At 31.9% G+C, this 7,558-nt stretch overlaps 1 pseudogene; it reads left to right on the top strand.

The window, feature by feature from the left end:
- Window positions 1–642: 642 nt before the first annotated feature.
- LOC122122187 lies at window positions 643–742 on the top strand (annotated as a pseudogene).
- The last annotated feature ends 6,816 nt before the right edge of the window (window positions 743–7,558 follow it).

Raw genomic sequence — 7,558 nt, 5'->3', positions numbered from 1 at the left:
TTAGGTAATCATGCATATGAACAATTTTTTCACCTTCTTGGCTTTATCTACTTTTGTAATGGTAGGTATAATAAACAATTCTATTTTGATAAAATACCTTCTAGTCTGAACAGTTCTGTCTGAACTGTTCATCTCTCTATGATCCCTTGTAACTAAGATTAATTTTGTTCCAGTAAGACAATCTATACGGTCAGGGTAAAATATTCTGGTTGTTCTGTTTCTACATGGAAGAAGGGTAAAGGGTCAGGTAGACATTTAGGCTAGTAAGACCTCATTTGGGAAACTTTAAGCTGCAGAAGTAGCTCTTAAGCAAAGCTTACTTTGAATCCATTAGCTCCACAAAGCTAACTCAGTTCATAAATATGTACTTGAAAAGTCATCACATTTGGATCTAGCTATAAAGGCTTCAAATTATGATCAGGTTTAAAATGAAAGAGACTTAAAATAGTCATTGACAAAAAATTGCAAGTCTGAGCAATCTATGGAACAATATAAAATTTTCCACTATACACAGAATTTTAGGGAAATAAGATCAATACCATTGTTAGGAACAATAAGGTTTCCTTGTTACAAATAGACAACCAAGGATGTATGCCTGTATAAAGATTGCATCATTAACTACTTAAATTTACAGGATACTATATGCTTCAGCAGCAAATCTACCCAAATTACAGCAATTCAGAGATTAACATGGCACTTGTATAAGGATGATATAAAAATTTGTGAATTGTTCCATATTTTTCATTCTTCAGATGCAAGAAATGAAAAGTAGTTATTAAAAAGTTGATTACAAAGATACAAGTGTAACAATACATGTAATTCATGGAATTAAAAGTTAGTTTGACATCAGTGTATAAGACCTTTACCTTAGAAAGGCCGCTATATTGTATAACCTTTACAAAACTTTTGAAATTAGATAACATTGTCATTTTATCCCAAAGAAATATAATAATATAAGGACCTAGGAAAAAAGAAATCTTAAACAGTTTCTATATGGAATGCAATCCGAAAGGACACATTTTTAATGAACCTATATATTATAAATTAATGTAAAATTGAAAGTATTATATCTAGGAGAGAATGAAATAGATTATGGACATTATACAAACAGAATACAGACTATTTCAAAATATACTTTTTTCAGATAAGTACCAGAAATATCTTAGGTTTCTGTACTACTCATTTCAACAGATAAATTAAAATTATTTCTGATTAAAAAAATCACAAACTATGCAAAAATCATTATAGAGTTGTACAAACTACTCAAACACATTTTGATTTCAAAGTCAGGCAATTTTCTTGGAAGAATACCATAAATTTCATAAATTTTTACAATAAGATATTGCTGTTACTTTGTATTGTGAAAATATTTTGGAAGGACACAAAGGATGGAATAGCATTTTTGAAATTTAAGAAACTTAACCAAACCATTACGACTTAAGACAAGAATTTGTACAACCTCCACAACTTCAAAGAGGTAGTGATACATATTATCCTTTTGGCAATATCAAATGCAGTGTCTTCCAAGTTGTTCTTCAGAAATGATTTGATGAAATGTTTCAATAGAAGGAGATCCAGCATATTTTTGCTCCCTCTATTCCTAGAAGCAAGTTGCCAGGGGGTCAAGAGGCCTTTAGTTTGGGCAATGATATCTGCATCATGATGAAGTAAGAAAGAAACCACTCTGGTATTATTCCACGTATAAGCACTGGGCAGGTGTGTAAAGCTATTCACAGTTATTGCATGAATATCTGTCTTCAGCCAACAACTGATTGACAATGTCTAAGTGTCCACTGTAGGCTTCCCAATGAAGAGAAGTATACTCATCATCACCCCTAGTATTCACACGAGTGGTCTTTTTGGAAATTAGTCTCTGCACTGTACTAAGTTGATTATTTTCGGCAGCCCAAAGAAGAAATTTGCGTGGATCGTTCTCCAAATTTTTTTTCTTGCAAATGATACCATTCTTCACCTTTTTATCTTGTTCCTTGTCTTCATCAGAATTGCCTAACCAGTGACTTTGAGTATCAGTGGGAATGAGTTGTCCATGTATTTCTCCAATAATTCATGTTGGTTGAACTGGTAAGAAAAATCTGATGAATTTTCTGTATGTTTTTTTCACCATGATTTATTTTCTCTTTTTCCATTTTTGCTATTCTAAATTATTCTACCTGGATATTAGGGATTGATAGAGAGCAGAGAAAGATTTTCCTCTGTACTCAAAGGTACAGAATGAAAATGAGGACCAGTGGTATGTTCATGTGCAGCTTATTCTAGGAATGAGAAAATATGAAATAATGCCTTCTATGTAAATGATCTGGGAAATGGCAGAGCAGAAAGTTGCAATCATGCAACTAATAATATAAAAGCAAAATATATTAGGATAATTATGGAGCAATCATATTATCTATGAGAACCATGAAAGAGAGAGAGGAAGAGAGAGACAGATGTGCAGTGACCTAGCTAGCCAAAAAAACCCATGCCTCCGATCAATTTATGGAGGAAACAATTTTATTTTTAAAAAAGAGATGGAAATACAATTTATATATTTATTTGAAATTAGTAAATATATTTTAGTACCTTAAATAAAGAGACATAGCTTTGACCAAATTACAGACAAGAATCTAAATCCTTGATCTGACAAATCAGTTGAATCATACTTTTCCTGTACAATGAAAGAATGGGTCCATTCTAGGAAAGCAGCTAGAGAAGGCAGGTCGATTATATCTGTGACAATACTTTTTGGGAAATGGTATCAAGGATAACTTACTGGTGATCCACTTGCTCTGCAAGTGTGATTATTAACTATTGCTTGCTGATTCTAAACTATTGCTTTAATAATTATATTCTCCAAGAAAAAAAGTGAAATTTAATTGATAGAAAAGGACTACTAATACATTTTGACTTCTCATTAAGTACCTTCAATCATCAAAATCACAAGAAGAAAATAGACAGGCCAACTTTTTTAGATGAAAACTAGTGTCTTTAAAAAAACAAGGAATTTAAGTAGACCTGCAAATGACTTCTAATTTATTACTGCATTATACTTCTTTCTAATGTTGAGTAAGAATAAATAGTAGATGTATTAGACAGCTCTTAAAGCTCATATGTTCTCTTATATTATATCATGGTATTTTTTGTTTATGGCCTTAAGAAATTTACTACCATGAATTTCTGACAGGACAATATCATCACTGTACATCTTGATTCTATACTCTGTTTTAAATTAGTATCTAAGTATGTGCATTAGATAACTATAGAGGAAAAAGTAGAAGCCACACTGGTGGCTTATGTCTTTAATCCTAGCTAATCAGAAAGATGAAATCTGAGGATTGTGGTTTGAAACCCGACCAAGCAAAAAAAATAGTCCATTAGATTCTGATTTGAAATTAACCAGCAAAAGCTAGAAATGGAGCTGTGGTACAAGAAGTAAAATGCTAGCCTTGAGAAAACTAAAACAAAAAAATTACAAATTTTGGGACAGAGGCAGGCCCTAAGTTCAAGCCTTAGGTTTAGCACCAAACAAATGAATTAATTAAATACAATAAATTAATTGGTCACATGTGGAGAGGCAAGTAAAATGAAATACGCATGGTGACTAGATTGTGTATTATTTTGTAATAAGAAAAATTAACATTTGTCCTAATCACTAATATTTTATTTGAGCTCTTTTGTACAATAAACTCTGAATTTAGCATTCATGTATATGTGTGTGTTCATGTTCGCCCATGTGTGTATGTGTATATGTGTGCGTGTGCTGTTGGAATGTTGCTTGCCAGTGTGGACAAGTTGAGGCTGAAAAGACCTAACTGTGTTGCAATGTTTTTATTTATCAGTGTTCTGTCATGTCATTTCAGTGGAACCACCCTCTGTACATTGTATTTGTCAAATAATATCATCATCATAATCAAATTGTTTACAACATTAAGTTAGCTAAAAGTGATCACTTTCAGCTCTTATTATATGTTAGTAAGAAGATACAGATATAATAAGGTAGTAAGTTATTTCTGTAAGATGATGATCCGTACAAAATATGTATTTAACCTCTTAAATTGATAATACGATTAAGATATACTCATGGAGTGAGTTTGACCTACTTGACCAAACAGGCATTACTACTCTCTGGTTCTTCCTGTGAAACACAAGATGGATGAAAATAACTTTCTTTGTAAGATCATATCTATTCTCACTAAGATAATAAAAACCGTATTTATTAGGTTTAGATATCTCATCATATTGACTGAAAATCAGTATTGTGGATATGCTTGTTACATAAACCATTCAAAAACAAACAAACAAAAAGTACGTGTCACCTCCAGATTGTGGATGCATTTGAAGTTGTTTTTTACATGCAAATTTATTTTTACTAATGGTTCTTTTGTGAGAGTAACTATCACAACTTTAACAACTAAGGCTTTTCGAAAATCTTTTCCAATATAAATAACATCCCAGAGCGAGTGTTGCAATTTCTGAAAACCCTTTGAGTATTTTATTATTATTTTAGTTCATTGACTATACAGGTAAAGACATTTCTGAAATAAGTATTGTTAAAATCCGAAACTGTAAATGGGTATACAGGCTTTTTTTTTTGCATCATTTTATGAAAAGCCAGTTCTTATGAAACTAAATAAAATAGAATAAAAGAATGCAAGTGAATTGGGTAAGCTAATTCTTAGTATAACTTTGTTTTCTATTAACACAGTCCTTTGAATGTAGATGATCCAGTTAAATTATTTCCTTTGTGTCACTGCGCTTCAGTTATTTTTAGAATCTTTGTAGTGATAAGAGTAAATTTGTAATATAAATAAAGGTCTTTAAAAATGATTAGGATTAATCTTGTGTTTTATGTCCTACTCCCAAGAAAATGAGTTATATCCAAGTTTTAATAGTTTCAATAGTATCAAAAGGAATTTAAAAAATGCAATAGTATTGGTGTCTTTTTAAAGCAATTCTATTCACAAGTTGGAAAGTCTTTAATTCATGCTTAGGTCTTGGTGTCTATGCTTTTTAACTGATCGTTCCTAACATTAATGATAGGTGAGACTGCATTTTTGGGTATATGAAAGGAAAAATATTTATCTGAGGTCAAAGGTGATTTGTATATCAGTCTTGCTTTAATAGCATTTTAAAGTAGTACATTTCTCTCAAAATGTTGGGTATAAAAAGCAATCAAAATACTTCTAATGGTAATCAATTTAGGTGAGCTACAATGTGGAAATGATTGGTCCACAAGAACTGCAGTCTGTTTCCATCAGGAATTGGGCAGGTCATTCTTTCAGTAAGCGTGTTTTAAAAAGAGATGTGTTCCCCAGGCAGTGCAGTGTTGAGTCATGGGATAGAATATGATTTCTAGCATTTTGAGCTAGAAATCAAGAATGTTATAGTTTAGAAGTTTCTTTTACCAGGGAGGTATAAATTGATTATGGCCTTGGAATTTTCATATTACAAAATAAAGTGAAATATTGTTAGAGTCTACACAATAATTCTGGGAAATTTTCCGAGAATTAGTAGACTAAGTGCTGGTATTTTAGTCATAAAATAGAATGAAGTTATTTGATACAATGGTAGATGGGCCTCAGGCTAACACTTACCATGTGTGCAATGCTGTACTAGTAATTCCAACTCTGAAGACCTCAATATCATTATCTGAGAATTAAAAATGGAAATAGTTCCACTTTATGGAATTATTGTGAGGATTAAATTAGATACCATAAGTAAAGTACTTGGAAAAACAATCCATCAGCATATGGCATATTCTATTTGTTATTTTATCATGTGATCAATTCTAACACTTTTACTGTGAGTTTATATTGTGTATCTTTATGATGTGCAATGTGATACATTGATATTCATTGTGTTGGTCACTTTTCTGTCACTGTGAGGAAAATAACTGCAAAGAAAATTTCTGAGGAGGAAACTCTTACATTGACTCAGGGTTTAAGAGAACACAGTTTAAGATCAGATGTCTCCATTGTTTTTAATTATATTTTTATTATCTTAACTAGTTGTACAAAGGAATTTCCATTTAACAATCATTTTCTTAAGTACAATGAATCTTTACATAATTTTCCCACACCCTTCCAAAACTCACTCTACTTAAATTTTTTCTAGTTTCCACTACTTGTATTGAATATTATGCCTTCACTCTCTTCCTCCATAACTATCTTTATTCCTTCCCTTTGAATTCCACTCACATCTTCCAAGTGACAGTTTCCTAGTTTTCATTTTGTTGGATTAAAAGTTCACTTTTATAAGAAATTACACCTTTGAAACACTCTTCTGAAAATAGCATGCTTTGGTTAATATTGTTGTGTAAACTTGTATAAAGTTCTAGCTTTCAAATATGCAACAGAACATGGCTCTGACTTAGTTTAGTTAACATATTTTTAGATCTAGTTTTTCCTTGCAAGTAATGTAACAGTCTTCATAATGGATAGGTACAATCCAATTGTGTATATATGCCACACTTTCTCCAACCAGCCCTCCGCCAAAGGGCATCTTGGGTGTTTCCATAACTTGGCTATGGTGAATAGTGCAGCAGTGAACATGGTTGTGAAAGTGATTTTACTGTAACTTTTTGGAAGAATTCATCATTATCTTTCTGGGAGCAATCCTCTAGCCAGTTTTCCAGAATAAGCACATCCCTCCCTCATCTCCATCACAACATATTGCAAGTCGTCAAAAACACACTACCCACTACAGGTCTCAATAAGCTAAAACCACACCGTGCCCATATACTTTCAATACATTTTTTTTCATAATTGTACATATAATTTAGTGAGAACTTTCTATACACTTTCCTAATGTGGGAATGAGGGACATGACAATAGAGTAAAAGTAAGAAATATGCAATTTAATTAGCTATTATCATATTTAAAATCTTTTCCAGCTCTAACTCTGAGCCTCACTTATTATTATTTTAATCTTTATTTGATTACTTCATCTATCCCCTGAATTATAACAGGTGAGTTAAATACAAAGGCAAAACGTGTGATTTGATTTTGACACTCATGTGTGCACAATATGGGCCACTAGGTGGATAGGAATTAATAGCTATTATCCATTTTGTTAAAGTAGAGATGGTTTTCCCAAACTGATTCTAACAATTCATATTCCATTCAACAACAGGAAACGTGTGACAATTCCTTTTGTTTTACTTCTCATTAACTTTTGTTTCCATTTTATTTTATAATGAAGGATGATTTCATAAATCTACTGTAGATAAAAAAATGTTAAAATATTTCTATCCGTATGCAGTGATATATATAAATATATACACATATATATTACACAGGTTATATAAAGATAATTATAACTTCTGTAACTGTACAATTTACTAAATTATTAAAAACATGGATGGCTCATGCCTAGAATTCTGGTTACTTTGGAGGCTGAGACCTGACGATCATAGTTTGAAGCCATCCTGGCCAGGAAAGTCCATGAGCCTCTTATCACCAAACAACCAAGAGAAAATCATAGTTGAAACTGTGGCTCAAAGTAGTAGAGTGGTAGCCTTGCGAGAAAAATCTCAGGGACATCACCCAGGCTCTTAGTTCAA

This window comes from Dipodomys spectabilis, unplaced genomic scaffold (assembly GCF_019054845.1).
Source record: "Dipodomys spectabilis isolate Male_0828 unplaced genomic scaffold, ASM1905484v1 ptg000206l, whole genome shotgun sequence".
Classification (NCBI taxonomy): Eukaryota; Metazoa; Chordata; class Mammalia; order Rodentia; family Heteromyidae; genus Dipodomys; species Dipodomys spectabilis.
This window is presented reverse-complemented; position numbering and strand designations above follow the sequence as displayed.